At 38.2% G+C, this 17,975-nt stretch overlaps 1 protein-coding gene across 4 annotated transcripts in view; it reads left to right on the top strand.

Moving 5' to 3' along the window:
• PDE8B (phosphodiesterase 8B) overlaps positions 1-17,975 on the top strand; it is a 265,319-nt gene that overhangs the window by 208,504 nt on the left and 38,840 nt on the right. The gene's annotated exons all lie outside the window — the stretch shown is intronic.

The following is a 17,975-nucleotide window of genomic DNA, read 5'->3' on the forward strand; positions in this document are numbered from 1 at the left end:
CATTTGGAGTTTCTTTATGCATGTGGTGTAAGAAAATGGTCCAGTTTCATTCTTTTGCATGTAGCTGTCCAGTTCTTCCAATACCGTTTATGGAAGACTGTCTTTTTCCCATTGCATATTCTTGATTTGTCACAGATTGACTGTATAGCTGTGGGTTTATTTCTGGGCTCTCTGTCTTCTTCTATTGATCTGTGTATCTGTTTTTGTGCCAGTACCATACTGTTTTGGAATATTGTACTTTCATAGTGTATCTTGGAATCTGGACCTGTGATACCTTCAGCTTTGGTCTTTTCTCTCAGTGTGGCTTTGGCTATTTGAGGTTTTTAGTAGCTCCGTACACATTTTAGGATAGTTTTGCTAGCTCTGTGAATTATGCTATTTGTATTTTGATAGGGATTGTATTGAATCTGTGTATTGTTTAGGGTAGTATAAACATTTTAACAGTATTAATTCTTTGAATGCATGAGCATGGCCTGTCTTCCCATTTGTCTTCAGTTTCTTTCATCAGTGTTTGAGAGTTTTCAGAATAGAGATCTGATTTTTTTTTTTTTTTTTTTTTTTACTTTTTACCTCCTTACTTAAATTTATTCCTAGGTGTTTTATTCTTTTTTGATGCAATTGTAAATGGAGTTGTTTTCTTAACTTCTTTTTCTACTACTTTAGTGTTAGTGTATAGAAATACAATAGATTTCTACATAATAATTTTATTTCCTGTAACATCAGTGGATTCATTTATTCTAATAACTTTTTGGTGGAGTCCTGTATTATAAGTGTCATGTCATATGCAAATAGTGGCAATTTTAGTTCTTTATTCTCAATTTTAATGCCTTTTACTTTTTTTTTTTTTTTAAGATTTTATTTATTGGACAGGGAGAGACCACAAGTAGGCAGAGAGGCAGGCAGAGAGAGAGAGGTGGAAGCAGGCTCCCTGCCAAGCAGAGAGCCCATTGTGCCTTTTACTTCTTGACTGATTGCTGCGGGTAGGACTTCCAGTACTATGATGAATAAAAGTGGTGAGAGTGGATGTCCTTGTCTTGTTCCTGATGTTAGAGATAAAGCTTTTATTTTTTCACTTTTGAGCATGATGTTAGATGTGAGTTTTTCATACATGGTCTTTGTTATGTTGAGTTTGTGTTCCCTCTATAAGGACTTCGTTGAGTGTTTTTTTATGAACAGATGTTGAAGTGTGTCACATGCTTTTTCTATGTCTAGTTGTATGACCATATTGTTCTTATCTTTCCTTTTGTTTATGTGTAGTATCACTTTGATTTGATAATATTGAACCACCTTGCATTACTGGAATAAATCCTACTTGATTGTAGTGAATGATTTTTCTATCGTTGATTTTCGTTTCCTAATACTTTGTTAAGGATTTTTGCATCATGTTCATCAGGGATATTATCCTGTTTTTTTTTTTTTTTTTTAGTGTCTTTGTCCGCTTTTGATACAGAGTAGTGATATCCTCACAGAATGAATCCGGGGAAGTTCCTTCCCAGGGTACTTTTTGGAATAGTTTGAGGAAAGGTATTAATTCTTCTTTAAATGTTTGGTAGAATTCCCTTATGAAGCCATCTGGTTCATGACTTATTTGGGGCAGAGGTTTTTTTTTTTATTATTATTACGAATTCAGTTTTATTACTAGTAGTTAGTCTGTTTAGATTTTCTGTTTCTTCATGACTCAGTCTTGGAAGATTGTGTGTTTCTAGAAATTATCCATTTCTTTTAAGTTACCATTATGCTGGTGTATGGGTTTGGGTTTTTTGGGTTTTTTTTTTTTTTTTTCAGATTTGTCTCTCATAATTCTTTGTATTTATGTGGTGTTGTAACATTTTCTATTTATTTTTTAAATAAATATTTATTTTAATTTCACTGTAGTTAACATACTGTCTTACATTAATTACAGGTGTACAATATAATGAATCACCCATTCCCTACATCACTCCATGCTCATCCCAAGTGTCCTCCTTAGTCCCCATCACCTAGTTCACCCATCCCCCCCACCTACCTCCCCATGTTTAACCATCAGTTCTCCATTGTTAAGTCTGTTTCTTATTTTACTTTCATTCCAGTAGAGTTAACATATAGTGTTCTATTAATTTCAGGTGTATAAGATGGTGATGCAACAATTCCATACATCACCCAGTGCTCATCATGACCTGTGCACTGCTTAATCCCTCTCGCCTGTTTCACCCATTCCCTCATCTTCCTCCTCTCTGTTAACCATCAATTTGTTCTCCATAGTTAAGATTCTCTTTCTTGGTTTGTCTCTTTCTCTTTTTTCCCCCTTTGCTCATTTGTTTTGTTTAAACTCCACATATGAGTGAAATCATATAGTATTTGCCTTTCTTTGACTTTCTATGATTTCCCCCATAGTACTCTTAATTCTACCCATGTCATTAGAAATTTTATGATTTCATTCTTTTATGACTGAATAATATGCCATTGTATGTATATATACCACAACTTCTTTATCCATTCATCTGTAGGTGGACACTTCAGTTGCTTCCACACCTTAGCTATTATAAATAATGCTGCTATAAACATAGGACTCATGTATCCCTTTGAATTACTGTTTCTGTATTCTTTGGGTAAATGCCAGTAGAGCAATTGTTGGATCATAGAGTAGTTCTATTTTAGGAACCTCCAGACTGTTTTCCACAGTGGCTGCACCAGTTTGCATTCCTACCAACAATGCAAGAGGGTTCTCTTTTTTCCACATCCTCACCAACATCTATTCTCGTGTTGCTGATTTTAGCCATTCTGACAGGTGTGAGGTGGTTGTCTTATTGTGGCTTTGATTTATGTTTCCCTAATGATGAGTGACGTTGAGCATCTTTTCCTGTATCTGTTGGCCATCTGGATGTCTTCTTTGGAAAAATATCTGCTCATACCTTTTGCCCATTTTCTAAAATCAGATTATTTATTTTTTGGCTGTTGAATTGTATAAGCTCCTTATATGTTTTGGGAGCTACCTGCAGGATATTTGCAAATATCTTTTCCCATTCAGTAGGTTGTCTTTTAGTTTTATTGATTGTTTCCTTTGCCATGCAGAAGCTTTTTATTTTTATGTGGTTCCAGTAGTTTATTTTTGCTTTTATTTCCCCTGCTTTAGGGGACCTATCTAGAAAAATGATGCTACAGCCAATGTCAGAGAATTGCTCTATCTGTACTCTCTTCTAGAATTTTTGTGGTTTTCACATCTCATGTTTAGCTTCTTAATCCATTTTGAGTTTGTATAATATAAGAAAGTGGTCCAGGTTCACTATCTTTTATGTAGCTCTCCAGTTTGCCCAGCACTATTTGTTGAAGAGACTTTTTCTCATTGCATATTCTTGCCTCCTTTGTCGAAGAAGCGTTTGAGCATGTAATTGTAGGTTTATTTCTGGCTTTCCTATCTTCTTCTGTTGATCTGCATGTCTGTTTTGTGCCATAATGTACTGTTTTGGTTACTGCAATATTGTAATACAACATGGAGTCCGTAATTGTGATACTCCAATTTTTTTTCATTTGGCAAGATTGCCTTGGCTATTCAGGATCTTTTGTGTTTCCATACAAATTTTAGTATTATTTGTTCTAGTTCTGTGAAAAATGCTGTTGGTATTTTGATATGGATTGAATTAAATGTGTAGATTGTTTTGGGTAGTATAAACATTTTTAACAGCATTCTTCCAGTCTCTGAGCATGGAATATTTTTCCATTTCTTAGTGTCATCCCCAGTTTCTTTCATCAGTTTTGTTATCAGAGTACAGGTATCTCACCTCTTCGGTTAATTTTATTCTTGGATATCTTATTTTTGGTGCAATTGTAAATGGGATTGTTTTCTTAATATCTCTTCCTGCTTCAATATTAGTGTATAGAAATGCAACAAATTTCTACATACTGATTTTGTATCCTGTGACTTTACTGAATTCATTCATCAATTATGTAGTTTTTCAGTGGACTCTTTAGGGATTTCTATGTATAGTATCATGTCATCTGCAAATAGTGAAAGCTGTATTTCTTCTTTACCAATTTGGATAAAATTTATTTCCTTTTTAAATTTTTTTATTAACATATAATGTATTATTAGCCCCAGGGGCACAGGTCTGTGAATCATCAGACTTACACACTTCACAACACGCACCATAGCACATACTCTCCCCAATGTCCATAACCCAACCACCTTCTCCATACCTCCCTCCCCCCAGTAACCCTCTGTTTTGTGAGAAATTCAAGTCTCTTATGGTTTGTCTCCCTCCCGATCCCATCTTGTTTCATTTTTTCCTTCCCTACCCTCCAACCCCCACCCTGCCTCTCAAATTCCTCATAGCAGAGAGATCATATGATAATTGTCTTTCTCTGATTGACTTATTTCGCTCAGCATAATACCCTCTAGTACCATCCAGGTTGTTGCAAATGGCAAGATTTCATTTCTTTTGGTGGCTGCATAGTATTTCATTATATACATATAGCACATCTTTTTTATCCATTCATCTGTTCATGGACACCTAGGTTCTTCACATACTTTGGCTATTGTGGACATTGCTGCTATAAACATTCGGGTGCACGTGCCCCTTCGGATCCCTACATTTATATCTTTAGGGTAAATTCCCAGTAGTGTGATTAGTGGGTAACAGGGTATCCCTATTTTCAACATTTTGAGGAACCTCCATACTGTTTTCCAGAGTGGCTGCACCAGCTTGCACTCCCACCAACAGTGTAGGAGGGTTCCCGTTTCTCCACCTCTTCACCAGCATCTGTTGTCTCCTGATTTGTTAATTTTTAGCCATTCCAACTGGTGTGAGGTGGTATCTCACTGAGGTTTTGATTGTATTTCCCTGATACAGAGTGATGTGGAGCACTTTTTGATGTGTCTGTTGGCCATCTGGATGTCTTTTTTGCAGAAATGTCTGTTCATGTCTTCTGCCCATTTCTTGATTAGATTTTTGTTCTTTGGGTGTTGAGTTTGATAAGCTCTTTATAGATTTTGGATACTAGCCCTTTATCTGATATGTCATTTGCAAATATCTCCTCCCATCCAGTCAGTTGTCTTTTGGTTTTGTTAACTGTTTGCTTTGCTGTGCAAAAGCTTTTGATCTTGATGAAATCCCAATAGTTCATTTTTGCCCTTGCTTCCCTTGCCTTTGGTGATGTTCCTAGGAAGAAGTTGCTATGGCTGAGGTTGCTGCCTGTGTTCTCTTCAAGGATTTTGATGGATTCTTTTCTCACATCGAGGTCCTTCATCCATTTTGAGTCTATTTTCGTGTGTGGTGTCAGGAAATGGTCCAGTTTCATTGTTCTGCATGTGACTGTCCAATTTTCCCAACACCATTTGTTGAAGAGACTGTCTTTTTTCCATTGGACATTCTTTCTTGCTTTGTCAAAGATTAGTTGACCATAGAGTTGAGGGTCTATTTCTGGGCTCTCTATTCTGTTCCTTTGATCTATGTGTCTGTTTTTATGCCAGTACCATACTGTCTTGATAATGACAGCTTCATAATAGAGCTTGAAGTCTGGAATTGTGATGCCACCAACTTTGGCTTTCTTTTTCAACATTCCTCTGGCTATTCGAGGTCTTTTCTGGTTCCATATAAATTTTTAGGATTAGTAAAAAAAATTTTTTTTTTAGGATTATTTGTTCCATTTCTTTGAAGAAAAATGATGGTATTTTCATAGGGATTGCATTAAACATGTAGATTGCTTTAGGTAGCATAGACATTTTTACAATATTTATTCTTCCAATCCATAAGCATGGAACATTTTTCCATTTCTTTGTGTCTTCCTCAATTTCTTTCATGAGTATTTTGTAGTTTTCTGACTAGAGATTCTTTGCCTCTTTGGTTAGGTTTATTTCTAGGTATCTTATGGTTTTGGGTGCAATTGTAAATGGGATTGACTCCTTAATTTCTCTTTCTTCTGTCCTGTTGTTGGTGTAAAGAAATGCAACTGATTTCTGTGCATTGATTTTATATCCTGACACTTTACTGAATTCCTGTACAAGTTCTACCAGATTTGGAGTGAAGTCTTTTGGGTTTTCCATGTAAAGTATCATATCATCTGCAAAGAGTGATAGTTTGACGACTTCTTTGCCGATTTGGATGCCTTTAATTTCCTTTTGTTGTCTGATTGCTGAGGCTAGGACTTCTAGTACTATGTTGAATAGCAGTGGTGATAATGGAAATCCCTGCCGTTTTCCTGACCTTAGCAGAAAAGCTCTCAGTTTTTCTCCATTGAGAATGATATTTGCTGTGGGTTTTTCATAGATGGCTTTGATGATATTGAGGTATGTACCCTCTATCCCTACACTTTGAAGTTTTGATCAAGAAAGGATGCTGTACTTTGTCAAATGCTTCTTCAGCATCTATTGAGAGTATCATGTGGTTCTTGTTCTTTCTTTTATTAATATATTGTATTTCATTGATTGATTTGCAGATGTTGAACCAACCTTGCAACCCTGGATAAATCCCACTTGGTCGTCGTGATAATCCTTTTAATATTCTGTTGGATCCTATTGGCTAGTATTTTGGTGAAAATTTTCACATCTGTGTTCATCAAGGATATTTGTCTGTAATTTTCTCTCTCTCTTTTTCTTTTAAGATTTTATTTATTTATTTGACGGAGATGGAGATAGAGATTACAAGGAGGCAGAGAAGCAAGCAGAGAGAGAGAGGAGGAAGCAGGCTCCCTGCTGAGCAGAGAGCCCGATGCGGGGCTTGATCCCAGGACCCTGGGATCATGACCCGAGCCGGAGGCAGAGGCTTTAACCCACTGAGCCACCCAGGCACCCCTGTAATTCTCTTTTTTTGATGGGATCTTTGTCTGGTTTTGGGATGAAGGTAATGCTGGCCTCATAAAATGAGTTTGGAAGTTTTCCTTCCATTTCTATTATTTGAACAGTTTCAGGAGAATAGGAATTAATTCTTCTTTAAATGTTTGGTAGAAATTCCCTGGGAAGCCATCTGGCCCTGAGCTCTTGTTTGTTGGGAGATTTTGGATGACTATTTTAATGTCCTTACTGGTTATGGGTCTGTTCAAGTTTTCTATTTCCTCTTGGTTCAGTTTTGGTAGTTTATACATCTCTAGCAATGCATCTATTTCTTCCGGATTGTCAAATTTGCTGTTGTATAGTTGCTCATAATATATTCTTGAAATTATTTGTATTTCTGGGTGTTGGTTATGATCTCTTCTCTTTCATTCATGATTTTATTTATTTGGATCCTTTCTCTTTTCTTTTTGATATGTCTGGCCAGGGATTTATCAATCTTATTAATTCTTTCAAAGAACCAGCTCCTAGTTTCGTTGATTTGTTCTACTGTTTGTTTGGTTTCTATTTCATTGATTTCTGCTGGGATCTTTATGATTTCTCTTCTCCTGCTGGGTTTAGACCTCCTTTGCTGTTCTTTCTCCAGCTCCTTTAGGTGTAAGGTTAGGTTGTGTACTTGAGAAAGGCTTATATTGTTTCTGTCTCTGGCAGACAACCCCATTTGGAGTCTCCAACCCAGCAGATTCTTGCCACTGCCTTTGCTGTGTCCCACAGATTTTGAATAGTTGTGTTTTCATTATCATTTGTTTCCATGAATTTTTTCAATTCTTCTTTAATTTCCTGGTTGACCCATTCATTCTTTAGTAAGATGCTCTTTAGCCTCCATGTATTTGAGTTCTTTCCAACTTTGCTCTTATGATTGAGTTCTAGCTTCAGAGCATTGTGGTCTGAAAATATGCAGGGAATGATCCCAGTCTTTTGGTACTGATTGAGACCTGATTTGTTACCCAGGATGTGATCTATTCTGAGAATGTTCCATGTGCACTAGAGAAGAATGTGTATTCTGTTGCTTTGGGATGGAATGTTCTGAATATATCTGTGATGTCCATCTGGTCCAATATGTCATTTAAAGACTTTATTGTTGATCTTTTGATTAGATGATCTGTCCATTTCAGTGAGGAGGGTGTTAAAGTCCCCTACTATTGTTGTATTATGGTTGATGTGTTTCTTTGATTTTGTTATTAATTGGTTTATAAATTTGGCTGCTCCCTTGTTAGGGGAATAGATATTTTAAATTGTTAGATCTTCTTGTTGGACAGACCCTTTGAGTATGATATAGTGTCCTTCCTCATCTCTTATGATAGTCTTTGGCTTAAAATCTAATTGATCTGTTATAAGGATTGCCACCCCACCTTTCTTTTGATGTCCATTAGCATGGTAAATTGTTTTCCACCCCCTTACTTTATATCTGGAGGTGTCTTTGGGTCCAAAATGAGTTTCTTATAGACAGCAAATTGATGGGCTTTGTTTTTATTTATCTGTTCTGATACCCTGTGTCTTTTGATTGGGGAATTTAGCCCATTTGCATTCAGGGTAACTATTGAAAGATATGAATATAGTGCCGTTGTATTGCCTGTAAGGTGACTGTTATATTGTCTATATATTGTTTATATACCATCTGTATACTGTATATTGTCTCTGTTCGTTTCTGGTCTGTTACTTTTAGGCTCTCTCTTTGCTGAGAGGACTCCTTTCAATATTTCCTGTAGGGCTGGATTGGTGTTTGCAAATTCTTTTAGTTTTTGTTTATCCTGGAACCTTTTTATCTCTCCTTCTATTTTCAATGATAGCCTAGCTGGATATAGTATTCTTGGCTGCAATTTTTTCTCATTTAGTGCTCTGAATATATCACGCCAGTTCTTTCTGGCCTGCCAGGTCTCTGTGGATAAGTCTGCTACCAATCTAATATTTTTACTATTGTATGTTTACAGACTTCTTGTCCCAAATTGCTTTCAGGATTTTTTCTTTGTCACTGAGACTTGTAAGTTTTACTATTAGATGATGGGGTATGGACCTATTTTTACTGATTTTGAGGGGGGTTCTCTGTGTCTCTTGGATTTTGATGCTTATTCCCTTTGCCATATTAGGGAAATTCTCTATAGTAATTCTCTCCAGCATAGCTTCTGCCCCCGCCCCTCTTTCTCCTTCTTCTGGAATCCCAATTATTCTAATATTGTTTCATCTTATGGTATCACTTATCTCTCGAATTCTCCCCTCATGGTCCAGTAGTTGTTTGTCTCTCTTCTGCTCAGCTTCTTTATTCTCTATTATTTGGTCTTCTATATCACTAATTCTCTTTTATGCTTCATTTATTGTAGCAGTAAGAGCATCCATTTTTTTATTGTACCTCATTAACAGCTTTTTAAAAATTTCATCTTGGTTAGATTTTAGTTCTTTTATTTCTCCAGAAAGGGCTTTTATTTCTCCAGACAGGGTTTCTCTAATATCTTCCATGCCTTTTTCAAGCCCAGCTAGCACCTTGAATACCATCGTTCTGAACTCTTGCTCTGACATATTACCAATATAATAGGTAATTGATTAGGTCCCTAGCCTTTGGTACTGCCTCTTGTTCATTTTTTTGTGTGGTGAGTTTTTCCACGTTATCATTTTATCCAGATAAGAATATATGAATGAGAGAATAAAATACTAAAAGACCCCAGAAAAATGTATGCTAACCAAATCAGAAGGGACCCCAAAAAGAAGTTTTAAAAACATGTAAAATATAAATATAAAAATATAAATATATATTAAAAAATATATATATAATATATTAAAAATATATGTGTGTGCGCATTTATTTATTTATTTATTTATTTCAGACTGGTGAATAGAACAGAGCCACCCACTTGAGTTTGGGTATATTTTGTTCTCTTAGAGGACAAAAATTTTGAAGAAAGAAAAACTTATCTATATACAAAAATAAGGTAAACACAATGAAAGGATGGAATATGACTGTAAAGATGAAAATTTTAAAAAGTTTTTTAAATAGGAATTGATAAGTTGGTTGGAAAAAGAAAGAAAAAGAAAGTGGAGAGAATTTGCTCAGGCTGGAGACTAGAACAAAGCCCTATGCTAGATTTAGGGTATATTTTGATCTATTAGAAGAGATTATATCCCAGAATTTTTTAGAAGAAAAAACCCTATATGTATACAAAAAATAAAGTTAGGTACAATGAAGGATAAAATATGACTATAATAATGAAGGTTTAAAAAGATTTTTTAAAGAAAGGTATTGTTAAGATAAACTAGTTAAAAAAACATTAAAAGAGGAAAGAGGAAAAGTTAAAAAAGATTAGAATAAGAAAAAAATAAAAATGAAAAAATTTAATTAACTTCACAAGACTAAGGAATCCTGGGGAGAAAGCCATGTATTCCATGCTTTGCTTTCCCCTCCTCTGGAATTTGCAGTTCTCCTTGAGCAGTGAGCTTGATCTTGGCTGGATGTTCTTGCTGATCTTCTGGGGGAGGGGCCTGTTGCAGTGATTCTCAAGTGTCTTTCCCGGAGGCAGAATTGTGCCTCTCCTGTCAGGGGCTGGGCTAAGTAATTTGCTTGGGTTCACTCTCGGGAGCTTTTGTTCCCTGAACTCTTTCCATAGAGTTCTGGAAGACGGGAATGAAAATGGCGGCCTCCCCTTCTCCGGCCCGGAGGAGCTGAGAGCTCAGGGCCCCACTCTTCAGTGCACCCTTCGAGAAAAGCGCTCAGTCGCTCCTATCTCCCTGGTCTTCAGCCACACTCCAATCTCGCCCAGCCTGTGACAGTGTTTCTGTCTCTGGCAGACAACCCCATTTGGAGTCTCCAACCCAGCAGATTCTTGCCACTCTTTTCTTCTAGCAGAGATAGGTGAGTCTCTCCGGATCTGCCACTTGTGGGTCCCTGCTCAAAGAGCAGTGGTCTGACTGTGTCACGGATCATGGTTTAAGGTAACCCCAAGCTGAGAGCTCACTCCTCGGTTCCGTCTCTGTAGCCGGCTTTCCCGCTCTAATACCTGCAAGCTCTGAAACACTCAGACACCCCTGATCCTTCTGTGACCCTATGGGACCTGAGACCATGCTATCCCCGCGAGGGCTCTATCCCCATTTAGCCTCTGGATCAAGGTCCTTCAGTGGAGCAGACTTTTAAAAGTTCTGATTTTGTGCTCCACTGCTCTGCCACTTGCTGGGAGCCAGCCCCTCCCTCCGCAGTCCATCTTCCCGTTGCTTTGGGTTCACTTCTCCACACGTCCTACCTTTCAGAAAGTGGTTGATTTTCTGTTTCTAGAATTGCTGCTCTTCTTCTCTTTGATCTCCTTTTGGGTTTGTCCAATTTATTTCCTTTTGTTGTCTGATTGTGCAGCTAGGACTTCCAGTAGTATGTTGAACACAAGTGGTGAATGTGGCCATCCTTGTCCTATTCCTGAATTTGGGGGGGAAAGCTCATAGTTTTTCCCCATTGAAGATGATTTTAGCTGTGGCTTTTCCATTTATGACCTCAATTGTTTAGGTATGTTCTCTCTAAACCTAGTTTGTTGAGCGTTTTTATCATGAATGATGTGTACTTTGTCAAAGGCTCTTCTGCGTCTATTGCAATAATCACATGGTTCTTATTTTTTCTCTTTCAGATGTGATGTATCACATTGATTTGTGAATATTGTAACACCCTTGCATCCCAGGAATAAAACCCATTTGAAGGTGCTAAATGAATTTTTTAAAAAGATTTTGTTTATTTGTTTGAGAGGAAGAGAGAGCAAGTGAGTGCAAGAACAGGGGGAGGGAGAAGCAGATTCCCTGATGAGCAGGGAGCCTGCCACAGGCCTCAATCCCAGGACACAGGGATCATGACCTGAGCTGGAGCAGATGCTTAACCAAGTCAGCCACCCAGGAGCCCCTGAATTCTTTAATGATTTGTTGAATTTGGTTTGCTTGTATTGTGTTGAGGACTTTTGAATCTGTGTTCATCAGAGATACTGGCCTGTAGTTGTCTTTTTTTGTGGTGTCTTCATCTGGTTTTAGTATGAAGGTAATGCAGCCTCATAGAATGACTTTGGAAGTTTTCCTTCCTTTTCTATTTTTTGGAATAGTTCCAGAAGTCATATCAGTTCTTCTTTAAGGGTCCAGTAGAATTAGCCTGTGAAGATGTCTGGTATTGGACTTTTTGTTGTTGGGGGTGTTGGGAGTTTTGTTATTACTGATTCAATTGCCTTGCTGGTAATGGGTTTCTTCAAATTTTGTATTTCTGTTTCAGTTTTGGGAGGTTATATGTTTCTAGGACTTTATTCATTCTTCTAGGTTGTCCAGTTTGTTGGAATATACTTTTTCATAATATTCTCTTACAATTATATTTCTGTGGTATGGGTTATTTGGTGTCGTGTTGTGGAATGCCCTCAACTTATTTTTTAACCTTCAGCATCTAACTCCTTACAAAATACCATCTTTGGTACTTCTGAACCAGCTTACTGAGACCCTCTCTTTTGTTCTCTGACACATCCCTAGTGCCTAAAGCATGACCTGGCACATAGTAGACACTCAACAAACTCTTAATGAATAGATACATTGTAACAGTACTTATTTTTTGTTCCTGTTATACAGGAAATCATTGGAAAGCAGGGACTGTGTTGTAACCATCTTTGTCTCTTAGGCCCAATAAATATTTGTGGAGTTGAACTAGAAAGTGAGAGAGCATTTAGCCATGCCCTTTTTCTTCTGGAGGTGATCACAAAATGTCAACTAGAATTCTACTGAACAGCATTTTCAGAACATCAGGACACACAATGATAAAGCTGTTTTACTCTTCTGTTCTCTCACTATTATTAATATTTCCTTTGTGCTGTCCTGTTTCATCTGTAGTTATCAAAGGGCCTGATTTATGAAGCAAAGGTCCTGCTGATCACTTCTGTCTTAGGCTAATGGCAGTGAAAATGAACCCCTGGTGTCATTAAACACTTGAATGACTCTGTGCTGAGCATGAGGGAAACAGGAGTGAGAAACTGGGATCTTTGCAATCCCTTCATTCTCCTAACAAAATCTAGCAGGCAGAGGAGTTACACATTAAAGTGTTTGGCAAAAGTGCCATCAGTCCATGACAGTTCTTTAAGAGCAAGGAACTTTAAGCCAAATGAAATTTCTTACTGAAGCTCTTGGTATGTTTCTCTTTGTCACTAAGCAGTGAGGGGACACAGGCTAAGTGAATGACAGCAGGAAAGTGAGATATATACCACATATGCTCAATGTAGGCTTTAAAGGAAATAATTTTGTGGACTAAAATCAGTATTGAAATAATAAAAAATATAAATATCCTTGAGTCCAGATTCTTGACGAACAGGACACATCTGTGAGAGAGAAAAGGCTAAGGGAACCAGCATTATCTGGGTGCCCTCTATGGGCTAGTCCAGTGGTTCTCAAAGAAGGGTCACTGGGTAAGCAGCATTAGCCTCACAGGGAACTCATTAGAAACATAAAATCTCAGGCCTCACTGGAACAGACCTACTGGAACAGAAATTATGGGCGTGGAGCATGGCAATGTGCTTTCACAAACCTTCCAGGTAATTCTGTTAACAGACAAGCCTGGGGTCGCCCGGGTGGCTCAGTAGGTTAAGTGTGTGCCTTCAGCTCAAGTCATGATCTCAGGGTCCTGGGATTGAGCCCCATGTCGGGCTCCCTGGTCAGTGGGGTGTCTACTTCTCCCTCTCTCTTGCTGCTCCCCGCTGGTTGTACTTGTTCTCTCTCTGCCTCTCAAATAAAGTCTTTAAAAAAAAAAAAAAAAAAAGACAAGCCTGGAAGCTGCTGGGCTCAGCATTTTGCACACACTACTTCATTTGATCTTATAGATCCTGAATAGTAGGCATTGGTCCCCATTTACCCATTAGAAAACTGAGACTCAGTGAAGCTTATAAATTCCCCAGGTTTATACAACTGGAAGTGGAGATATTAATCCATCTGTTGATGAGCCTGAGATTTTTCCGCTTAAAACAGTGCTTCTGAAACTGTGAGGTTAAAATTACCTGGAGAGGAGTGCCTGGGTGGCTCAGTGGGTTAAAGCCTCTGCCTTCAGCTCAGGTCATGATCCCAGGGTCCTGGGATCGAGCCCCGCATTGGGCTCTCTGCTTGGCAGGGAGCCTGCTTTCCCCCCTCTCTCTGCCTGCCTCCTCTCTGCCTACTTGTGATTTCTCTCTCTGTCAAATAAATAAATCTTTTAAAAAAATCTTTTTAAAAAATCACCTGGAGATTAACTATTAAATATAGATTCCGATTCAGGGGTCTGAGAGTTGGTAGTTTTGATAGGCTCCCAGGTGTCAGCAAGGTTGCTGGCGCCCAGTGCACTCTGAGTAAGAGGATCCCCAGATACGACAGCATGGCCCCTATATCCACAGCCTCAGCCTCCTCTGGAAATTTGCTAGAGGTCCAAATTCTAGGCACCACCCAGACCTAGTGAATCAGAAACTCGAGGGGTGCCTCCAACCTATTTTAACAAGCCCTTAAGGCAATTTTGATTCATGCCAGACTTGGAAAACCATGATCTTATTTCCATACTAGAAAACTCACCGTTGGAGCCCTTGGGTTAAGCCTCTGCCTTCGGCTCAGGTCATGATCTCAGGGTCCTGAGATCAAGCTCTGCATCGAGCTCTCTGCTCAGCAGGGAGCCTGTTTCCTCCCTCTCTCTCTGCCTGCCTCTCTGCCTACTTGTGATCTTTTTCGTCTGTATCAAATAAATAAAACCTTTAAAAAAAAAAAAAAAGAAAACTCACTGTTCGCCAGGTATGAAGCAAAGTGGTGCTTGCATTGTAGGTATTTGAAAGCCATTAAAAGAGAAATTGGGCAAGGGGGAAAAAGATAAAATGTGTAAACCAGAATGGCACCTTGAATTAAGTGTGTTTCCATGAGAAAAAGATAAAAAGGAATTATCACTGGTTATCTAATGAGTACCCCTTTGTCATGGCTCTTCCCAGTGCACGCTAGCCATGGGGCTGGTGGGTACTAGCCCTGAGCCAAGAAAATGTTGACTGAAGGATACCAGTGATACCCGAACATACTAGATCTGGCATTGCACAGAAGGGGATGCTTACATTTTTCCCAGAAAATACCAAACAGCAGGGAGAAGATAAAAATCTGTTCCTGTTTGGCATAAGGCAAGTTACCTAAAAACAAACAAACCCAAATAAAACAAAACAAAAAACTTGGGATTTTTCTTTTAATCTCATGTAATCTGAAAAGTTGATATGCAGAAACTTCTGTTTCTGATCAGTGCATGTTACTTTGACGAAAGTAATATTTTAAGTTTAAGATAAAAGGGGAGAGATGATGTATTGAGTATGTTAGGTTCATAAAATTAACTGAAGTAAAGACATGTGAAACCAGTATCTAAATTGGCATATATGTACATTCTTCTTTGTCTTGAAGCTCCAGTATGTTAAGAACCAGACTCAGAACACATGAGAACAGGGGCAGCAGCCCGCCCGTGATTTAGGAGCTGTGTAAAGCTGATCATGGCGGACGGGGATCCAGAATGTTGCATGGGTGTATTTTGTTGCCATATTTGAGGAACACTGTTTGGTGTTGGTTTGCGGTTTGGGTGGGAATTTTGAGAACTGTATTATAAATAATTTTTGAAAATAGAGTAGACGGAAAACCTCTTTGATCTATACATCAAATACTTTCAGCTTCCGAGGAAATACTCATCAAAGTATCTTCAGTAAAGAAAGAGGATCAAAGAAATCCTGTGTTATACCCCTTGCGCTGTCCTTATTACATGTAAATGAGGGGAGGGTCTTAAAAGACTGTTCCCGTGATCACATCTCTCCTCTGGCACTCAGAACTCCCCTGCATCACCGAAGTCTTGTCACACACACAGAAGACTTTGGTTTTCTCCTGAAGGTGTTGATCAGGTATGCTCAATCTTAGAAAGAAAACATTTCTTAATATGTTGACTTCACAAGCTATACTAATTATTTTAGAGGATAGTCCTTGTCTTCATTACAACCAGAGTTTTACCCCTTCTCATAATATTTGGGGGTGACGGTGACACAAAAGCAAGCAGTACACAGACACACGTTGGAGAAATTGCAGGCCTGGTTCCAGATCCCTGCAATGAACTGAATAACTTAATAAAGCAAGTCCAGTGAATTACTGGGTCTCTCAGTGCATATAAAAGTTATGTTTATACTGTACTGTTGTCTGTTAATTGTGTAGTAGATTATGTCTAAGAAGCAGTGTACAAACTTTAATTTAAAAATATTTTCTTTACCTACGTATCTAAATTTTAGGTAGTTAACATACAGTGCGATATTGGTTTCTGGAGTAGAATTCAGTGATTCATCACTTCCAACAGCCAATGCTCATCCTAACAAGTGGCCTCCTCTAATGCCCATCACCCGTCTGCCCCCCCCCCCACCTCCCTCCATCAACCCTCAGTCTCTTCTCTGACATTAAGAGTCTCTCATGATTTGTTTCCCTCTCTCTTTTCTCTTCCCCTTTCCCATATGATCCTCTGTTTTCTTCCTTAAACTCCACATAAGAGTGAAATCACATGGTTTTTGTCTTTCTCTGACTGACGTATTTAACTTAGCCTGATACACTCCAGCTCCATCCCTGTCATTTTGCAGCTGCACCAGCTTGCATTCCCACCAACAGTGCAAGAACGTTCCCCTTTCTCTGCATCCTCGCCACCGTCTGTTGTTTCTTGTGTTGTTGATTTTAGCCATCCTGACAGCTGTGAGAGGATTTGTCTCTTAGCCAGCTGGATGTCTTTTTTGGAAAAGTATCTATTCGTGTCTTCTGCCCATTTCTTAACTGGGTATTTGGTTTTTGGGTGTTGAATTTGGTAAGTTCTTTATGTATTTTGGATACTAGCCCTTTATCTGATATGTCGTTTGCAGATGCCTTCTCCCATTCCATAGGTGTCTTTTAGTTCTGTTGATTGTTTCCTTTGCTGTGCAGAAACTTTTTATCTTAATGAAGTTCCAGTAGTTCATTTTTGCTTTTGTTTCCCTTGCCTTTGGTAATGTGTCTAACAAGAAGTTGCTACAGCGAAGGTCAGATTTCTGCCTGTGTTCTCCTCTAGGATTTTGATGGTTTCCTGCCACACATTAAGGTCTTTCATTCATAAAAATACCTTATTGCTAAAAAACTACTAACCATCCTCTAAGCTTTTGGTGAATGGTAATCTCTTTGCCGGTGGAAGGTCGTGCCTTAGTATTGATGGCTGATCAATGGTTCAGTGGTTGCTGAAGGCTGGAGAGGCTGTGGCAATTTCTTAAAATGAGACAATGAGAAAATGAAGTTTGCCCCAGTGACTGACATTTCCTTTCACCAACAATTTCTCTATAACATGCAATGCTATTTGATAGCATTTTACCCACCGTAGAGCTTCTTTCAAAATTAGTCTGTCCTCTCAAACCCTGCCCTTGCTTTATCAACTAAGGTTATGTGACATTCGAAACCCCTTTTTATATTTAGTTTGTTTTTATGGAAGTATAGTAGACACACAATACTACCTTACAGTTCCGTTTTCTCAGCATCATTTATTAAAGAGACTTGTCTTTTCTCCTTCATGTAGTCTTCCCTCCTTTGTCATAGACTAATCAACCATGTAACTGTGGGTTTATTTCTGGGCTTCCTTATGCTGTTCCATTGCCCTTGGTGTCTATATTTTGCACCATTATCATACTGTTATTATAGCTTGTCTTGAAATCTGGGATTGTGGTACCTTCAGATTTGTTTCTTTAGATTGCTTTGGCTATCCAGGGCCTTTTGTGGCTCCATACAAATTTTAATATTCATCGTAATGCTGTGAAAAATGTTACTGGTATTTTGTTAGAGATTACACTGAGTCTATAGATTGCCTTGGGTAGTATGCACAATTTAACATTGTTCTTTCAGTCCATGAGTGTGGAATACTTTTCCATTTGTTTGTGTTGCCCTCTTTTACCAATGTTTTTACAGTTTTCAGGGTATAGGCTTTCATCTCCTTGGTTAAGTTTAGTCCTAGATATTTTATTCTTTTTGATGCAGCTGTTAATAGAATTATTTTCTTAATTTCTTTTTATGTTACTTTGATATTCATGTGTAGAAATGTAACAGATGTTTGTGTATTTTGTATTCTGCCACTTTACTGAATTCACTCATTAATTTTAATAGTTTTTGATGGAAACTTTAGGGTTTTCTATGTATAGTGTGCCCTCGGCAAATACTGACAGTCTGA

Source organism: Mustela lutreola, chromosome 5 (genome assembly GCF_030435805.1).
Source record: "Mustela lutreola isolate mMusLut2 chromosome 5, mMusLut2.pri, whole genome shotgun sequence".
Lineage (NCBI taxonomy): Eukaryota > Metazoa > Chordata > Mammalia > Carnivora > Mustelidae > Mustela > Mustela lutreola.